Source organism: Magnolia sinica, chromosome 15 (genome assembly GCF_029962835.1).
Source record: "Magnolia sinica isolate HGM2019 chromosome 15, MsV1, whole genome shotgun sequence".
NCBI lineage: Eukaryota > Viridiplantae > Streptophyta > Magnoliopsida > Magnoliales > Magnoliaceae > Magnolia > Magnolia sinica.
The window spans coordinates 54,691,192-54,711,285 of record NC_080587.1 but is presented as its reverse complement, the minus strand read 5'-3'; positions in this window follow the sequence as shown (position 1 = coordinate 54,711,285).

Sequence of the window (20,094 nt, the reverse complement as noted above, 5' to 3'; positions counted from 1 at the left end):
ATGGATTAATGTTTCTTAACTTATTAATACTTTTAAGTTTCTTATCAATGTTTAAATTAAGTTATTGTTCCATATTATAGATATTTTATAGTTTACTTAATAATTAATTGGGCCTAAAAATTAGCTTAAATATTCATCTTGATGGGCTTAATAAAATTACAAATTTGATCCCATGCATTTTTATATGATCATAACATTTTGAAACAATTTTCTAATCCAAGTTTTGCTCGATATGACTATACAATTTTTTACCTGTAAGTAACTTACAGGATACCCAAACAAACTAATTTACCTGCAAGTGACTTATAGCTTACAACCAAACAGGTTACCTATAAGTAACTTTTACTTGTAAGTGACTTATAAGTAAGTCACTTATAGCTTAAAAGAACTTACAGGCATCCAAACAGGCCCTAAATTTAAGATAATTGCTAATAGAATTGGGGCTAAAGATGTCAAAGGAAGAAAAGAGGACGAGAAGGTCTTTCATTTTCTTTTCTTGGGATGTTGCTCGTCTTTCGTTCCTGAGGCTAAACTCCCATGTTTTTGCACAAAAATGTGATTGCGCTCTAGTTGTACCTATCCCACGAAAGCGGATTAGCTGGTGTACCACAGACCACCAATCTAGTTGATGTGGGTACGTGTCGTACGAGCGCTAACACTTCTCGAGTTGTACAAACGGTTCAAATGATATCAAAGTTACATAGCCCCAAAATGATGTATTTATGATATCCACACAGTTCATCCATTCGGAGATATCATTTTAGAGCATGAGCCCAAAAATGAATCATATCCAAAGCTCAACTAGACCACACCACAAATAGAAGCACGATAACGATTCTCACCGTTAAAACATTGGTGGGCCCCACCATAATGTTTATTTTCCATCCAATTTGTTTATAAGTTCACAAAGACCCGAGTGAAGAGGAAAAACAAATATCATATGGATCTAAAACTTTTGTAACCCTAAAGGGGTTTCAATGGCAGACATTCAATCCCCACTTCCATATTACATCTTTTCCAACATCGGTAACATTGGCAATTTCCACGTAATTTCAATTGTCACCAACTGTAGCTATTAGATATTGATAGATAATAATTTGAAAAAAAGTAGTCATCACCTTATATTGAGATTCTTCTAGTTTAGGTACCTCTAAAATCAAGGAGTAGGGAATACCCTAAGTTTTTATATTTTCAATTCAAACAACTACAAGTGATATTAGAGAAATTTATATTACAAGCTAAATTTACAACATTATTTAGATTACCTCCAATTAGGCTTTAATAGTTGGAATTGGAGAATTTGGCAGGTCCGATGGTAGGATTTAAGCAACTCCCCTCATTTCTAGTACAAAACCTCAATTTAAGCTCGCGCTCTCTCTCAATTCACTCTCCATCTCACTAATACTCCCTAATTTTTAATTTATTTTAAAAAATCATATGGGGAGAAGGGCATTAGAAAAGCGTATTTATAGTCATTTCGAGGTATTGGGATGCACTAGAAATGAGGTTAATGGCTTGTTAATACAAGGAGTGGTTGATCTTAGCTTTTGGGACACATTTTGTATTGATCTGACAAATTCTAGCCATAAAATAACTACTCTAGATGTCGATCTATGCAAGGTGATGCTCAATTCACATTTTGGTCGTGCCGATTGACGAATACGGCTAAGGAATCGATTCAATGATGGCAGAATATCAATCGGGGTCGCGGCTATAAGATTATCTATAGAGTGTTAGTTAAGTTAGTAGCCACGATTTGATCGCGATCCGATGGTCTGAAGTTCTCAACATTAAATAATTTCAAAATAGTATAACTAACTTCCTCATTTGCAAAACATCTAAAAAGTTTCTATTTTCAGATAAGTTCTTCTCACAGCTTCACATGCCTACTTATAGCTCCTAGTTGAATAATTTGGCCTACGATCTTATCTGTTTGATCCATTTATAATGTCAAGCCCACTAAAATGAATGCTTTTCTATAACTTTCTAGTTGATGGCTCACTAACGAGTGGTCAAGAATTTGTTTGGTAAATTCAATCATTTATAGGGTGATTTGGGAAGTGAGGTAGCTTGTGTATAATGTGTGGGGTCAGGATGACTTATGTTTATGATTTGGTCATTACAAGTTTAGTGAAAGTGGTGATTTAGCCATATTTATCCTCAACCATTAATTCTTAGGTTATAATGGTACTTTGGTAATTTTGGGTTAGGCACATAGGATAGTCATAATCTAAATCGTTAGTTGTGTTGGTTTTAAATGAATCTTCATTAAGGCTCTAGTTATTTTGATTAATTTATGATGGGTCCCCTAGATCTTGGCTTTAGATTGACAGATCACTTGGTTAGGCACAAGCTTTAGGTGATCAAGTTGGTTTGTTGGCGTATTAAGAGCATCTAATTGAGTTTATATGGTTCTTTAGAGCCAACGCCTGCAAATTTATTAGGATCTAGTATGGTGAAAATATGCAGGCTGCTTTAGCTGGCCTAATGCAGTGGGAATATAAACATAAGATGGGCATAAGGTTAAATAGAAGGACATCATGGTTATGACATATACCTTAAGTAGGCTCCATTGATTGAGCAACATGCATAAATATATATATGACAGGTAGGTCGCATGGCTGGATAATGTGTATATAGTATGTACACTAAGGTATAAACCTAAGTTGGACATCGTGAGTAAAATAGGCACAAAATCACATAATTAAGTGGCCATTGAGCATTACAATTTTATAAGGTTAAGTGGTCACACACACATCATATGATTGTACGATTAAGTAGCCACACATACATTACAAGTTCATAGGATTGAGTGGCTACATAAGGATCACAAGCTCATGTGATTAAATGGTTATATGTGTGTGTGTGTGTGTGTGTGTGTGTGTGTGTGTGTGTGTTATAATTTCACATAGTTGGGTGGCCACACCCGCATCAATGATCACATAGTTGAATGGCCACACATACAACTCAATTTCACATAGTTAAGCAGCCATAGATATATCACATATTCATAAGGTTAAGTGGCTGCATATTCATCATGATTTCAATATGGTTTAGTGGCCATACATCCGCCACAATTTCACATGATTAAATGGCCATACATACATCACAATTTCACTTGGTTACGGGCCACATAGACATCATAATTTTACATGATTTATGGGCCATTTAAACATCACATAATCACATGATCAAGGGACCATGCACATATCACAAGTTCGCCAAGTTAAGTGTCCATTCATACATCACATGGTCGCACGGTTGAGTAGCCACCCAAAATCATAATTTCACATAGTTAGGTGGGCTACACCATTTGCAATTTCATACAGTTGGGTGCCCTACCCATTTCCATAAATTCGCATTGATAAGTGTGCCACATAATAGGTTCAAAAGACAAGTAAACACTACAACAGGTCCCATACCAGTTGGGTGATAAAAAAATATAACAGTAGATGTAGCACCCCGAACTTTTCAATACCCGAATATTGTAAGTTTTCGAGTGTCACCATGAAGTTTAACTTAGTATGTATATATGTACAATACCAATTTAGATATCCTAAACTTATATCTATTCTCCAACATGAATCTAATCATTGAAAATGATTTTCATCCATAGATCAAGTCATCCGACCGTTGATTTTAAGACAAGATCATCATATGTCCAAGTATTCCTAATTGTCTATCATAACCAACTGTTCCATCAACTATCCATTGATAGGTAAAGATATTTGATCGTTCACTTTGAGTTTGGACCACCTGATCATAGTAAACTAACTACTTAATATCCGCATCCGCTCGTACACATCAAATTGAGATTCTGATCCGTTCATTTTGTTCACCGCCTATGAATATGCTTAACATACCATTAAAACTACAAATCTAAGAAACTTACATATGTGAACAAATCACTTGAATCTAACAGTATACAAGTTCTACCTCTTAATCATTCCAAAAACCTACTTGTGTTAATTTGTTTACAAAACCGATTGTATAACCACCTACATATATGATCATAGTACTAACCATCAAGTTTTACTATTTTTAACATGTCATCTGACCATCTATCATATTTGGATCCGCTAAACGGGCTGCCTAAATATCAAAATGAACAGTTCAGTTCGAAGATCGTAAGGTATGTGCCACAACTACTAACTGACTTCTCTATTAGATATATAAAAGCATTGATTTAAACCTCGGGGCGGTATAACCTCCTAAAAATGCATCTTGGTCATTTGTAAGCGATCAAGGTAAAAAATGGGGTGATAGAAAGAAAATAAAAAATAAAGAATATCTATGAAATTTTAATACATTTGGATGGTATAGTCCGACATTATGGACGATGGAGGTTGGAGAAATAAGAGATAGTAAAATCATAAATACTTAATGCCATTAACCTATACTCTTCAATTCTAGATCACATGGCTCCCATGATTTGTTTCATATAAAATTTTATACCATGCATAGTTATCATAAATTTACTGTAAGTGCTTATACTTAAAGTACATTATAGTTTGTTAAATTTGGTGGTCCTATTAGGATTGCAAGCTTGACTAAAGACAAGTTGTTAACTCGATCAAGTGTTTGGAAAGAAGACTCAACATCTCAAGACACCTTTCATGGTTCGAAATTCAGAATACTTCGTATGAGTTAACCTTCAGGTGATATAAACCTAGTTTGATCATAGGTTAGGTGTATTTCACACATGCATATTTATATCATATTTCATATTAAATACACTCTAGTTAGGCCAAGTCGACGTTTGGTTCGGCCAGCCTAATTGACTGTGACCAACTCTATAATATTCGGTCAAAAAGATAGATCTGAAAAGATCTTTTTATGGTCAGTTCGGCCAGCCCAACTTGAGGTTCGGCCAGCCCAAGGTGGGTTCGGTCAAGTTTCCAACAATGGAACAAATTCGGATTTTAGGTTTATTGGGTCAGCCGAACCATTTGATCGGCCAACCAAACCTGGTGTCGGCCAGTCGAATTTTTAAAAAATATTATCTCGTGAAATCCGAGTTCCATTGGAACATGATCTTTGGAATTCGGCTAGCCGAACAAACCCTCAGGCCAGCCGAACTTCACAAATCCTTGGCTATAAATAGATGTTCTTTCTTACTCTTTAAACCACGAAAATTCATAGATCTATATTGTGTTGCAAAGAGAGAAAGTTCAAGCCCCTTTAGCTATTTGTGTTATAATTCTTATATTTGTTTTTAGCTAATTCTATTATCCTTCTCAAGTTAGATTAAATGTTTTAATAGAGTAATCCATACTCTAATTTTGAGAAAAGAGGAGAATCGAATTTGCAGTAATAGGGCATCACTCATTTATTGAAAATACATTAGATCCATTTATTTCTTTTTGAGTTGAACTCATACAAAGACTTCATTTACATCCCAAGAAGAAGATCGCCACATTCAAGCTACAGCTACGATTCGACTTGCCAATTGAAGATAAGTACTGTCTTTTCATTTATTTCAGTTTGAGTTTTTCTGAGATAGCCTGGAAATTTCATCGGGTTTGTTTGTGGTGACCCCGTGAAAATTACTGTAAGACCCGTGTCCTATCCCGTACTATTTCGTAAGCTTCTGGGTCCTCTCAGTAGAATTTCGGGGACTTGCGATGCATAAATAGAATTTGCGCGCAACCCTGAGTCATATCCTGTATTTCAGAGTCGGGTTGACCCGAGACTTGTACCCCAGCGACCATGCCGTCGCCACGGTTTCGATGCCGTGTCTTGCACGCCGAGGTGATACCCAGGCCAGGAGACGTGGGCCCGCGTTCAATTCGAGAAAACGCCATGCGTTTGTAAACCCAAGAGAATCTATACAACATGTCCCATCAATCACCCATCCCCAAGTACAACCACCCCTCCCCTAAAGTCAACTCTCTCTCTTACAACCCAAACATGTCAAGTACACACCCATCACCCATCACCCATCTCTCACCCATCACACCCATCTTTCTCTCTTACAACCTCTCTCTCTCATCTCTCTCTCTCCCATTTTCTCCCAAGCAAGAGAGAGCAATCGTCCATGGCTTTCCAAGGGAAAGGAGAGAAGCTAGTGTGGCCCACCTCTCTACCACCCAATCCCACCCTCTATAGATCATCTAGACCGTTGAATCGCATCCCTTGGAGCTCTAGATCGTGTTGGAGGAAGAAGAAAGAGAAGATCTACGGTGGGTGATCTTGGATCTCCATCTTTGTCATTTTATTTTATTTTAGCTTTGTGATTTAAGGGCCCACATATAGTGGGACCCACCTTGATGTATAGTTTGTATCAAAGAGGGGCCCATAGTGGCGGGGCCCCTCCGTCATTACGATCTCTCTCTCTTTCTCTCTTTCCTTCTCCCTCTCTTTCCCTATGAATGATGGCCCACCTCATTGGGTGTATCATCCATCACCGTCTGTCCATTGGACAGGACCCACCTGATGTTTAGATGGGTAAAACACAAACATCAGCTTCCTCCAAAGCTTGTGGGTCCACACGAGTGGACCCACCTCAGATGTATGCATTCCGTACGCATGGGGCCCACCTTATATCCTACCATCCAACCGTTGGAGAATGGTGGACCTCGCCATGATGTATGTGTGCATCCAGATGTTGTTATTGCAAAGAAAATAAAATAATAAAATAAAAATAAAAATATATATTATAATAATATATACATACATATGTATATCAGGTGTGGGCCACGTGTGTGGAGCCTCACCACGGTATATGTGTTTAACCAATGCCATCCGTCCATTGGTGGGACCCAACATGATAAATGTGTTTTGTCCAAGACTCTCTAGTCCCTGGTAGTGGACGTGGGGCCCACACATGATTTCCATCACTGGATGGTGGAAAACACTTTAACGTACGTGTTTTATACATGTTATCCACCTGTATGCAGTGGGCCCTACCCGTTGATGCATTTGTTATGCATTTACACCGTCCATCTGCTGGACATTGGGCCAGCAGCCCAGACGTCTAGCAGCACTTTACGGCTATGCTGACGCTGACCCCATCCTGAGGTATGTGCTACATTCAAACCATCCTTTCATTTGGCACGTGTGGAGCCATCCCGCACCTGCTGTACGTGTGGGATGGCACCCACCTTCAGGTATGTATTTTACATCCCAACTGTCCATCCGTTTTATTGGACGGTAGGACGTCTAGAAGTTCCGTGGCCCCGATTATCAAGTGACCGTCCATCAGGTGATCATCCACCTACTGGTGGTCCCACGTCAGCTGATCAGAGGGTTTGATCATTAGGTGTGTGTTTTATCAAACTGCCCATTTAATGGGCGAGCAACACCTAGTTGTTGTCGTCTATGACGTCAGTAAGTTCCATGGGTCCCACCTGTTTTGACATTAGCCAGTTTTGTAGGACCCCCTAATGATGTATTTATTCCATCCATACCGTCCAGATGGTGCTGGACAGTACTGGACAGTGGTTGGATGCTGCTGATTTACATGGGAAGTGTTTGGATGATGCTGATTTACCTGGTCAATGTTTGGACTATGCTAAACATCATTAGTGGGTCATGTGCCCCATGGAATGATTGTATATAGTGATACACATGTTACACCTATAATTATTGATATGATTTTGGTGTGGTCCAAGCTCACTTGAGGCCCATTAGTGCAGTCCATTGATGCAGCCCACTTGATGTGTATGAGGCCCATTAGTGCGGCCCATTGATGCAGCCCACTTGATGTGTATGAGGCCCATTAGTGCGGCCCATTGATGCAACCCACTTGATGTGTATGAGGCCCATTAGTGCGACCCATTGATGCAGCCCACTTGATGTGTATGAGGCCCATTAGTGCGGCCCATTGATGTAGCCCACTTAATATGTATGAGGCCCATTAGTGCGGCCCATTAATGCAACCCACTTGATTGTATGAGGCCCATATGATGAGGCTTGACTTAATGTACACGAGGCCCATTATGATGTGTATTAGGCCCTTATCGTGCGGCCCATTGTGACGTGTATTAGGCCCATGATGTGTGCCCCATTTGATGCATACGAGACCCATGTATAGGGCCCACCTATTGTGTATTCGAGGCCCATGGGTTGCGGCCCATTGTGATGTATTTGAGGCCCATGGGCGAGGCCCGATGTGATGTATGTGTGGTCGTTATGTTGCATATGAATCCCTTATGTGGGCCACTCCTTGGGAACAATATTTATTAGATGTCCACATTGATGGACAATGATGGTTAGATGTCCTCATCGTGACCTTCTTTTAGGCCTTGTTAAGGCCATTCTTGCCAATTCTGATTGACGTGGCCGATTTGCTGATTCTGATTATTGATCGATTTCGATTGTCATGACCGATTGTCGATTCCGATTGACGTGACCGATTTACCGATTTTGATTATCGATCAATTTCATTGTCAAGACCGATTGCCGATTCCGATTGACGTGACCAATTTACCGATTATGATTATCGATCGATTCCGATTATCATAACAGATTGTCGATTCTAATTGACGTCACCGATTTATCGATTCTGATTATCGATCGATTCCAATTGTCATGATCGATTGCCAATTTCGATTGACATGACCAATTTACCGATTTTAATTATCGATTGACTCCGATTGTCATAACCGATTGCTGATTCCGGTTGTCATGACTGATTTACCGATTCTGATTATCGATCGATTCCGATTATCATGACTGATTGCCGATTCCGATTGACGTGACCGATTTACCAATTCTGATTATCAATCGATTCCGATTGTCATGACCGATTACCGATTTTGATTGACGTGACTGATTTGTCGATTCTGATTATTGATCGATTCCGATTGTCATGATCGATTACCGATTCCGATTGACGTGACTGATTTGCCGATTCTGATTATCGATCGATTCCGATTATCATGACCGATTGCCGATTCCGATTGACGGGACCAATTTGTCGATTCTGATTATCGATTGATTTCGATTATCGTGACCGATTGCCGATTTCGATTAACATGACCGATTTGCCGATTTTGATTATCGATTAATTCCGATTGTCGTCACCGATTGCCGATTCCGATTGACGTGACCGATTTATCGATTCTGATTTTCGATCGATTCTGATTGTCGTGGCCGATTGCCCATTAACGATTGAGGCTGATTATCATGACCGATTGCCGATTCCGGTTGACGTGACAGATTTGCCAATTTCAATTATTGATCGATTCCGATAATCGAGGCCAATTCTGATTATCGAGGCCGATTCCAATTGTCGAGGCCGATTTCGATTGTCGATAAAGATTTTGATTATCAAAGCCGAGTATCGGGGCCAATTCCGATTGTCGAGGCTGATTGTATAGGCCGATTCCGATTGTCGAGGCTTATTTTAGAGTTTGATTCCGATTGTCGAGGCCGATTGTATAGGTCGATTCCGATTGTCAAGACCGAGTGTCGAGGCCGATTTCGAGTGTCGATTTCATTTGTCGAGGCTGATTTTGATTGCCGAGGCTAATTGTCGAGGCCTATGTGATGAGGCCCATTGTGATGCATTTGAGGGCCAGGAGATGGAGCTCATTGTGATGTATGTTATGCCCATGTGAAAGGCCCATCGTGATGTGTATTAAGCTCTTGAGTGAGGCACATGGTGTTGTATATCAGGCCCTTTGTGAGGCCATGGGTCTACTATATGTTAGGCTCTATATAGGCCACTCTTTAGGGGTAATGTTGGTTAAATGTCCACATTGTCGAGGCCGATTGTCGATACTGATTGTCGGTGCCAATTATTGATATCAATTATGAGTATGTGACAGCATAGCATCACGATACATGCCCATACGCATCATCTGCATGTTTGTTATGAGATGTGGTTGACCATTGCATATGACATTGGGCATGTTGTTATGAGACTCCTTGATATACGGAGATTGTCTCACATGAGTACACGGTATGCGCAGGATTGATGCATGACTGGATTGTATGACTCATGCATCTTGTATTGTGTGTTGTGATTACTATATGCCCTAGTGCCATCAAGGTCGTAGCCTCCACAGGTATTTCGTGGATGGCTAGTTGGGACACAAAAAATCTGTTCTATATGGGGTGCTATAGATATCCCTGGGGTGAAAGTCCCTAAACTCTCTTGGTTCCAGAGGTTGCTCTAACATCTAGACTGAGTGGATGCATGAGCACATGAGGGCCGTATACCGTTAGGCTGCGTCTCTCACTGTGTCATGGTCGATTGGAAGGAGGTACAGCCTTACCTTCCCGAGATGAGGGGCAATGCTAGGTTGAGTTTGACCAGCTTGAGGAATGTGTCCGCTATCGATAAGCCAGACCCAATATTTGTAGGCGGATAGTGAGGTCTCTTCCACTCACCGTGTTGCGCACGATGGGACGGCAACCTGGTTTAGAGTGTAATAGACCCCGGTGATTTTTTAGAGAAGAACCATATTAATATGGACTTATTGAGCAGGAATTTCATACTCATTCATTTATTCATTCACTATCCACTAAGGCTGGTGGTGCGCAATTATTTGTTACGTGTACCTTCGCATGGCCAGGATTTCAGTTGAGCGCACGACTAACCTGAGATCAGGAGTTTACCACACTGAGTCTGACTATCCAAATTTTGGTATGTGACTGGTTTGGATAGAGGTCTCTTGTAATGGACCCTTGTAACGCCCTGAAATTTGGGGGTCGAGCATAACTCAGCTCCCGAGTTCCAAAACATCACTTATGCAACATATTTGATGATGGATGTATGTTGTCTGTATTAGTGCATAAAACATGGAATAGATTAAGCCAAAGTGCAGATATAATTCAGGGATAAGTGAAAAAAGCAAGCGAAAGACTTAAAGAAATATATGTGTATACATGTGCGAATCCTTGAAATACATACACATACCAGGTTGTAATGTAAGTGTTGCTATCAAAATTACAAGTATCAAATTACATCATTTAATTCCCAAAAGAAATACCAGCATCCCGCGCATCAGAACAAGGCTCACTAGAACCCATCTGAAAACTGCATAAAAGAGAAAGCATCATCATCATCATCAATCTCCCGCTCTGCCTCAGAGGTCGCCTCAACATCTGCAACATCAGCAACTAAGACAGAGTTTGGTGGGTGTTTAACACCGCCCTAGAACGTGAGAGTGAGTGATCAACTCAGTGGAACAATAAAGCAAAGGTTAACATGTTATCAGTTCAATCAAGTAGTAATGATAAAGCAGAACAATTAAACATGTCCTAAGTACTCTTATTAATGCAAGAATGTATGAAGAATGATGCGTGCCCTCACGCGTACACCCTCAGCGTCTTCATCTTACGTTATGCATGACATCGCCTCAAAGTGCACAACTTCTACAAAGCACATACAAATGCAGTGCATGAACATGATTACCAAGTTGTTATTAGTCCTTTTCATACAGCAGGATTGGGAAGCTAAGATACCTTCCTCATATCACCATCCAAACAGTGATCCATTCTAGGGTCGTCAGTCCTAGACATCTCATACGATCATATGGTTGTAGGTCGTTGCAAAGGGCTCGTCACCAATCAATGCACGCTTATCATACCTTCGTTACCACAATAAGGCTCGTCACCTCAATACAGTATCCAGGCATGCTCGAGGTCACTACAAAGGGCTCGTCACCAATCAATGTAGGCCGACAGCACGAATATAGTGTCCCATACCACCATAATCGGCTCACGAGTTTGGTTGCTCACTGGTCACTACGGGGAGGCTCGTCACCCCAGCGTAGGCCGACAGCTTAACCACGGTGTCCCATACCACCATGTCCGGCTCATGAGTCTTAGCGGATCAAGGTACCATGGTTAATAGGATTTCATTGGTAAGTTCGGTACCTAGATTCAAGCAGTAGCGTCCATACATGGTGAACATACATCAGACAATCGGGTTACTTGACGAACTCGACTAGCACGAGTGCACGTTAGGTTGAACGGCATAGAGTGCGCAAACACTCCGCGTGGCCAAATCACTGTCGACAACTCTAATACGACTCGGGTTCGTCTAATCACGTCCTACGTGGCGAAAGTAACCTCAGTTACGAACTTAAGGCCGATTATCGATTTCCTGGACTAATGCATAGTCCCACACACATTCCACTACAACAGATATTCATATCTACAATTTATAATAGTAATGGAACAACAACTCAAATCATGTAGTACGTAAGCATTTGAAGAATATCAACTTAACATGGAATTTCACATAAGTAAGACTTGAAATTAAACAATAAGGAATGTAACTTGCATGAAGGAAATCATACACACTAGTGGGAGAGTTGAGAATCGCTTCTCAACGCCCATACTAGGTGGATATATTACACTTTAGATCATTTAGACATTTCTACAAACACTTAGAATACATAGTGCAACATACATGACGTATGTTGAAATACACACATTTGGACAATTCCTTTTGCCAAGGAGTTGTCACACATACATCTAGCATAAATACACGACAAATAATCATGGCAATCACATGTTCATATTTTATACGCATACGGTAATTTATACATACACATAGAATACACAAATCTCAATGTAACACATGCATATCAGGAATGCAACATAAACATAACATTTGGCATGTGAAATCTCATCCATAGCAAGAATAAACCATTCACTAACATTGAAAGCCTTGAAAACCATAACCTATACGATTAAAGTCCGCACCTTAATCCAGAAAAGAACACCGAACTGATTTTAAACAATAAGTCTTCATCAATGGCGACAAGATAACCTAAAGCAAGAATAGAAATGAGCTACAACAACACAAAGACCATTCTAAGCTCTAACACATATTAGGGTTAGGTTAACTTACCCAAGGATGAACTCAGAATCGCCGGAATAACGATTCTAAAGTGAAGGTTCAAGGAAGAAGAAGAACAGGAAAGAATCCAAGATGATTCACCAACTTCTCTCTCACTTTCTCTTTCTTTTCCCTCTCTCTTTCTAAGCTAGGGTTAGGAAATTCGTATGGAAAAGAGAGCTAGGGTTTTAAGGTCTATAAATAGGCCTAACATTGATGAAAATAACCCCAGGGCCAAGGTATACTTAGGGTATAACCAAAACAAGCCTCTCTCGATTCAACGAAGCACTTTCGGTGGGCCTATTACCACGAAAGGTCAGACTTAAGCTCTTTGACCATGAATTTAGGTCAAGCTGAGTTTTCGCACCGACCGGATCTTCAGATCAGCCGTGGTGGACCACACTCAAAACAATGGTCACCGAATCTCGATCAGGTCCACAAGCACAAGGACATGCCTGGGCCACCTTTCCTGATCAGAGGGTGAAATTGGGTTAGAATCCAATGGTCAGATAGCTTAAAATTGTCGCGCAAGCGACACGACTCAGATTTCATAAAATCTCATTAAATTTCCAATCGTTCTCACACTCTTCACTCCGAACTCAATCAAATCGACCCAGAACATCACATGGACTTGATTTTTGAGGTGATGGCCAAGTCCAACATGGTGACCGCAATAGCCTAAGATCATCGCCATCGGACTTTCGACTCGCGGTCCAGGTCCGATCCAGAACTTTCAAAAATTTCCAAGAACAACTGGATTTAGCAATGAATCCCAGATTTCAGAGTAACCTAGCGCTAACCATTTTACAGGTTTAGAGTCATGCAGATCAAATTTAAAGTGATTGATGCAAATTTCACAAGCAATCGAGTTTAGTGCTAATTATCCCAAAAAGCTTCTAAGGAAAACAGAGGTAGTACTCGGGTCTTGGCACAAAATTTTCAGGGTCATTACAACCCCATAGTATGCAATACTACGTACTATCATCCTGACTTCACACTCTAGCTTAGTCATTTCCTTCGCATCGCATATTGCATTACATCCTTAGCACATAACATTTGACTTACTTTGTTTCCGCAATGCATAGCTGATTTACATTACTTCCTCAGTATATGATATTGGTTTGTTATATTTTTACATTGCATAGCTTGCATAAGACTGATGGTATTTATGGGCTTATCAGCATATTTTCGTGTTATTATGATATTGTATGATTTATGGGCTTGTCAGTATTTTCGCTTATTCTGATTACTTTGATATTGCTTACTTGACACTTACTTTGTGCACACACTTTCACCACCTACTAAGCTTTCTATAAGCTTATGCACGATAGATGCGTGCAGGTGATGTTAGGTTGCAACAGCGTTGGGCTTGGAGAATGTAGTGGACCTCTGGAGCTTTGATTTTCGATATATGTGTTTCTCTTTCAGCATTGTATTCAAATGATTATATTATTGGATATGTGATGATGATGTTGCCTTTGTGATTTGGGTAAACTTGTGGTTATGCTTATTATGAGTTAAATGTATATTGAAAAATCCTCCTTATAGGATCCCAGGATCAGAATCTGGCGTATAGACGCTGGGAGCCGAGAATGGGGTACTACGGAGGTTGTCGGTACCGGATTCGGAGATCGAGATTCCTGTGAGTCCAATCTCCGGGTTTAGAACGTGACAATTACAAAGTAGGTTTGATTGTGATAACCCGTGAAAATCACAATAATTGTATCAAGTTGTTAAGGTGACATTGGAAAACCTTAAAATAGTGAAAGTCAAAATTGCGAGTGTATTAATTTTGGGAGTGGAGTAGGTTACATTGAGGCACCGAACCACTATAATTGTCTTGTGCATTGTGGTGATTGGTTATTATTATTTGTGCAATTCTTATGATAGTTTGATATTTTGATTTCAAAGACGTCGTGAAATAATGTTGTCCTACCTAAATCTTTTAAGTGAAAGGTTATCCTACGAACTATTTGATATGAAGAATTTAATACTTTGCACAATTGTATTTATTTGATTAATTATTTTACATTGTATCGAAATATTTGGCATAGTCCTATTCACCCCCCTCTAAGACATTTATAGCTCTCCCTTTCAAGTGGTATCAGAGCGAGATTGCTCCTTTTGAGATTAACTTCCTAGAGCTATATCAAGAGCTATCGGAATGTCAAATTTCGATTGTCTATCCATATAAGACCCGTATCCTAGTTCGTACCATTTTGTAGGCTTCCGCGGTCCTCCCGGTCGAATTTCGGCAACCCTCGACCCGTTTCTGACGTTTGTGCGCGATCCTAAGCTGAGTCCTGCATACCGAAGTCGGCTCGATCCGAAACTTGTATCTTACCGACTGCACCGTCACCGCGGTTCTAACGAGGCAACTCGTGCACCGATCCGGTACTCGGGCTAGAAGATGTGGGCCCACGTTTATTTCGAGGAAAACGCGGTGTGTTGCGAATTTCGAGGGAATCTCTACAACATGCCTCATCAATCAATCAATCAATCAAGTCAAGTACACACCATACCACAAGTACAAGCAACCCATCCCTTCCCATTATCAAAGTCAACTCTCTCTCTCCACCCATCCCTTTCTTACAACCCCATCACTCCACCCATCACCCATCACACATCATCCCATCCCTTTTCACCTATCACTTCCCTCTCTCTCTCATTCCCTCTCTTCACTCCCAAGCAACAAAACATCCCACGTCCAAGCCTCCCCAAGCTCTCTTCCAAAAACAACAACTGTGGCCCACCATCTCATCTCTCATCCCCACCATCAAAACTCCATCAACCACCATAAAAAGTGAAAGCAAGAAGCATAGGAGTCCAAGGGATCAAGGAGGAGTGCAATAGGTAGGTGATTCACTGTTAATTTCAATTTTTAAAGGCCCACTTGATGTATGTGTTGTAATCATGAGGGGCCCATAGTGGTGGGGCCCCTCCATCACCGTCTCTCTTCTCTCTCTCTCTCTCTTTCTCTTTCCTTGTTTTTTTTTTTTTTTGAATGTGGCCGTGTGGCCCACCTGGATGTACCCCACATGATGCATGTCTTATCCACACCATCTAGCCATGGGGTGGCCCACTTGAGCAGGGCCCACCTTAAGTATGCGTTGTGCCCCAAACCGTCCAGCATCCAGGGACACTAGACGTGAAATGAAGACAAAAATATTAGCTTGGTCCAAGCCTTAAGGTGGACCGCTTATGTAGGCCCCACCTTGATGTATGAATTCATTCCACGCTGTCCATCTTATTTCCCAGCTCATTTTAGGTGTTGAGCCGAAAAATGAAGCCAATCCGATTGTCTGTCGGGCCATTTCACAGAAAACAGTGGCTTTACCGTTGAAATACACTCTAATATTTCTACACACTGAAACATGTCAAATATTGGGCTTGTTTGGCTTGTCTTGAGCCATAGAAGCCAATGGTTGGGTCGGATTCTACTGATGCAGGCCCCACCTGGGAAAATCTATAAAAAGATCATATTTCAATAAATAAATAAATAAATAAAGCATGCAGCAGCGCCTGCTGCTGCAGCGTCAGCAGCGTAGGACGCTGCTGCCGTGGACGTGAATGAGGCAGGGAACAGGGGTCCTAGCCATGGGCCCCACCATGATATGTGTTGGACATCAACACCGTGCATTGGTGGCCCCTTTAAGGCAGTGGGCCGCCCTCTAAAAATCAGCCATATACAACACTCATGTGGCCCACGTCACAGGAAACAGAGGTGATTGAACGTCTGCCATTGAAACCCTTTTGGGTGTCCTAGAAGTTTTGGACTATTATGAAAATTATTTTTCCTCTGCATTCAGGTCTGCGTGACCTTATTAACAGATTGGATGGAAAGTTAATGTTATGGTGGGCCCCACATGGGACCCACTGATGTATGTGTTTTACCCACATCGTGGTGGGATGACTGGTGTACCTCACTCCAGTCATAGCTGCTGGAGTGGCGTCACTGAGTTCCATGGGTCCCACCTGTCTTATCTACGCCATCCATCCATGGGGCCCATCAGGATGCATGTGTTGCATCCAAGCCGTCCAACCATTTTGAAAGCTCGTCTTAAGGCTTGAGACTAAAAATGAGACAGATCTATAATTCAAGTAGACCCCACCATTTAAAAATAGTGGGGACAGTGACATTCACCATTCAAAACTTCTTAAGGGCCACTATAGTTCCGATCAAGCTGATGTTTTTGCTTTCACTTCATCTATCTCCATGTAAATTTATGAATAGATCAGATCCCAAAACAATACATAACGGTGGGCCCTGTAGATCTTTAATGGTGGAAATCATTGTCGCCATTGTTATTTGGAGTGTGATCCAGTTGATCTTTTGATATGATTTATATACATATAGGCCATATGATTAGGCCTGTCTTGATGTATTTGTGGCTGTCCATTGAGGCCCACCTTGGTATATATAAGGCCCATGTGATTAGGCCCATCTTGGTGTATTTGTGGCCCGTTGTTAAGGCCCACTTTGATATATATGAGGCCCATGTGATGCCGCCCATTTGATGTATTTGGAGCCCTTGGGTCGAGGACCAACGGGATGTATATAAGGCCTATTGCAATATGTGATTCCACCATGGTTATGTAATGATATTCATGGTAGGCCGTGCCTTGGGAGCAATGATGGTTTGACGTCCACATTGTAAGAATAGTGTTGGTTAAATGTCCACATTATAACTCTCCCCAAGGCCCATTGTTAGGCCCATACTTGTAGTGTGTAGGCCGTCTAGGCCCATCTTCGTTATCAACAGAGTCCACCACCATATAACATGTTTAGTATAGATCCATGATTCATGCTTATATGCATCATATGTATGCATGATATGAGGAGTGACTGATCATAGCATATGCCTTCGGGTAGATTTTTTATGGGCTCCCTGTTAGGCGGAGTTGCCCTACATGAGCACGCGGTACGCGCAGGATTGCTGCATGACTGGTAGTGTGATTCATGCACTTTGCATTTGTATGACATGATTACTACATGCCCTAGCGACATCAGGGCTATAGCTTCCACAGGCACATCGTGAATGGTAGGATCGAACATCGAAAATACTATTTTTAGCATCGCGGCGTCATAGATGTGCCTGAGTAAAAATCCCTAAACCCGATGGTACCAGAGGATGACTCCAATGTCCAGACCGAGTGGATATATGAGCACACGAGGGCCGAATACCAGGAGGTCGCGTCTCTCACTGTGCCATGGTCGGTTGGAAAGGGGTGTGGCCTTACTCGCTCGAGGGTAGGGGGCATTACTAGGCTGAGTTTGACTAGCTCGTGAATGGGTCTGCTATTGACGTGCCGGGCCCGATATTAGCAGGCAGATAGTGAGGTCTCTTCCACTCTCCCAGTTGTGTGTTTGGATAGGGGCGGTAAGCTGGCGTAGAGTGTACTAAACCCCGATGATTATCCAGAATGAGAACTGTACTAATATTTGATGAGCTGTATGAGGATTTGGATGAGGATTGGCATGCTTGAGTTGCATCTCGCAACACATGGTCTTGATATGACCGATAACATTCATGTCTTACACCACATAGCCTTGGTACGGCTGATTACATTCATATACCCATCGGCATGATTCCGCATTACTCTGGCATTGCATTTTGAGCACGTTCATACTACGCACACACTTACATCACCCTCTAAGCTTTCTATAAGCTTATGCACGATTGATGCATGTAGGTGACACCAGGACGCAGCTAGAGCCTCGCCGCAGTTAGAGTGTGCAGCCGAGCTTCTTGAGTTTCTATTATTTTCATTATCTTGTATTTACCTTTCATACGCATTGTACTCAAAGTTTTTGATCATAGTGGATTTTGTGATGGTGTTCTTGTGGTTTTTGTTCGTGGATTATGCTTATGGTTATGCTCATTACGAATCAAATTATGTTTGAAATCCTCCTTGTAGGATCCCAGGATCGAAACCTGGTGTATGGGTGCCAAGAGCTGAGAATGGGGTACTATGGAGGTTGTCGGTGTCGGATTCGGTGATTGAAAATTTTATGAGCCTGGTTTCCGAGTTTGGGGCATGACAATCCATTTCCAGGCCACCTCCCTTTGATGGCTTGAATTATTCTTATTGGAAAGCTAGAATAAGGATTTTCCTCAAATTTATTGATGAAAGTGTGTGGCAAACCACCATTACTTATTGGGTCGATCCAATGTTGGAAGTAGTGGCTGAAAATGAAACCAAGTCCATGAAAGAACAAGTTTATAATCTTTGAACTCCAGGTTAGAAAAGCGAGAGTAGTGCTAATGCAAAAGCACTTAATGCTATTACTTGTGCTCTATCACCATACAAAACAAGCTTGAGATATTCTTGAAATGACACACGAATGAACTAACATTGTCAAAAAATTTAAGATCCAAATTCTTACAGTAAGGTTTGAAGAAATCAATATAGAAGAAAAAGAGTCATTCATGAATTTCTTTACTAAACTAAATGACATTGTTAATTTCATGTGGGGTCTTAGAGAAAAAGTCTCTGAAAATAAACTGTGTGCAAAAATCCTACGATCGCTTCCTGATAGGATCAATTATAAAGGCACTGCGATACAAGAATTGAGGGATACTGACACAATGGAGGTAGAGGAATTAGTTGGCTCTCTGCAAACCTATGAGCTGGATTTCAAAGCCCATAAAAGTAAATCCATAACCCTTAAATCCTTAAAATCAAAATCCAAAGACTCAGATAATGAAAAGAATGAGGATGACATGGCTATGCTGGCTAAATTTTTTTATGGAATTTTTAAAAATAAACATAGATCTGATTTTCAAAAACCAATTGACAAGAGAAAAGGAAATAATTGGAAATCTAAATCTAAAGACTCTCAATGCTTCAACTATTCTGAATATGGGCATCTAGCTGCAAAATGTCCTAAGAAGGATAAATCTAAAAGAAGAGGTATGATCGCTACGTGGGATGAATCGTCTGAATCTGAATCCAATTCAGAAACTGACGAATCGGATCAAGAAAATGAAAATGATCTAAAGGCCTTCATGAGTATAGCTAGAATCACTTTTAAAAATGAAGATGAAACTTCTGATATTGAAAGTGAAGAAGATCTTCAAATTGCCTATGATGCCTTATATAAAGAGAGTTGTAAGATTGCGGCAAAATTAAAAACTCAAAAAGATAAATTTACTAATTTAAAATTAGAACTTGAAAAATCTGTTTTGGAGAAATCTCATTTTTCTAATTGTTTTGAAAAAACTAAACTAGAGCCTGGTATGAAAAATTAATAAAATTTCTTCTCCGCCAAAATTTTAGAATGGGAAGTGTTG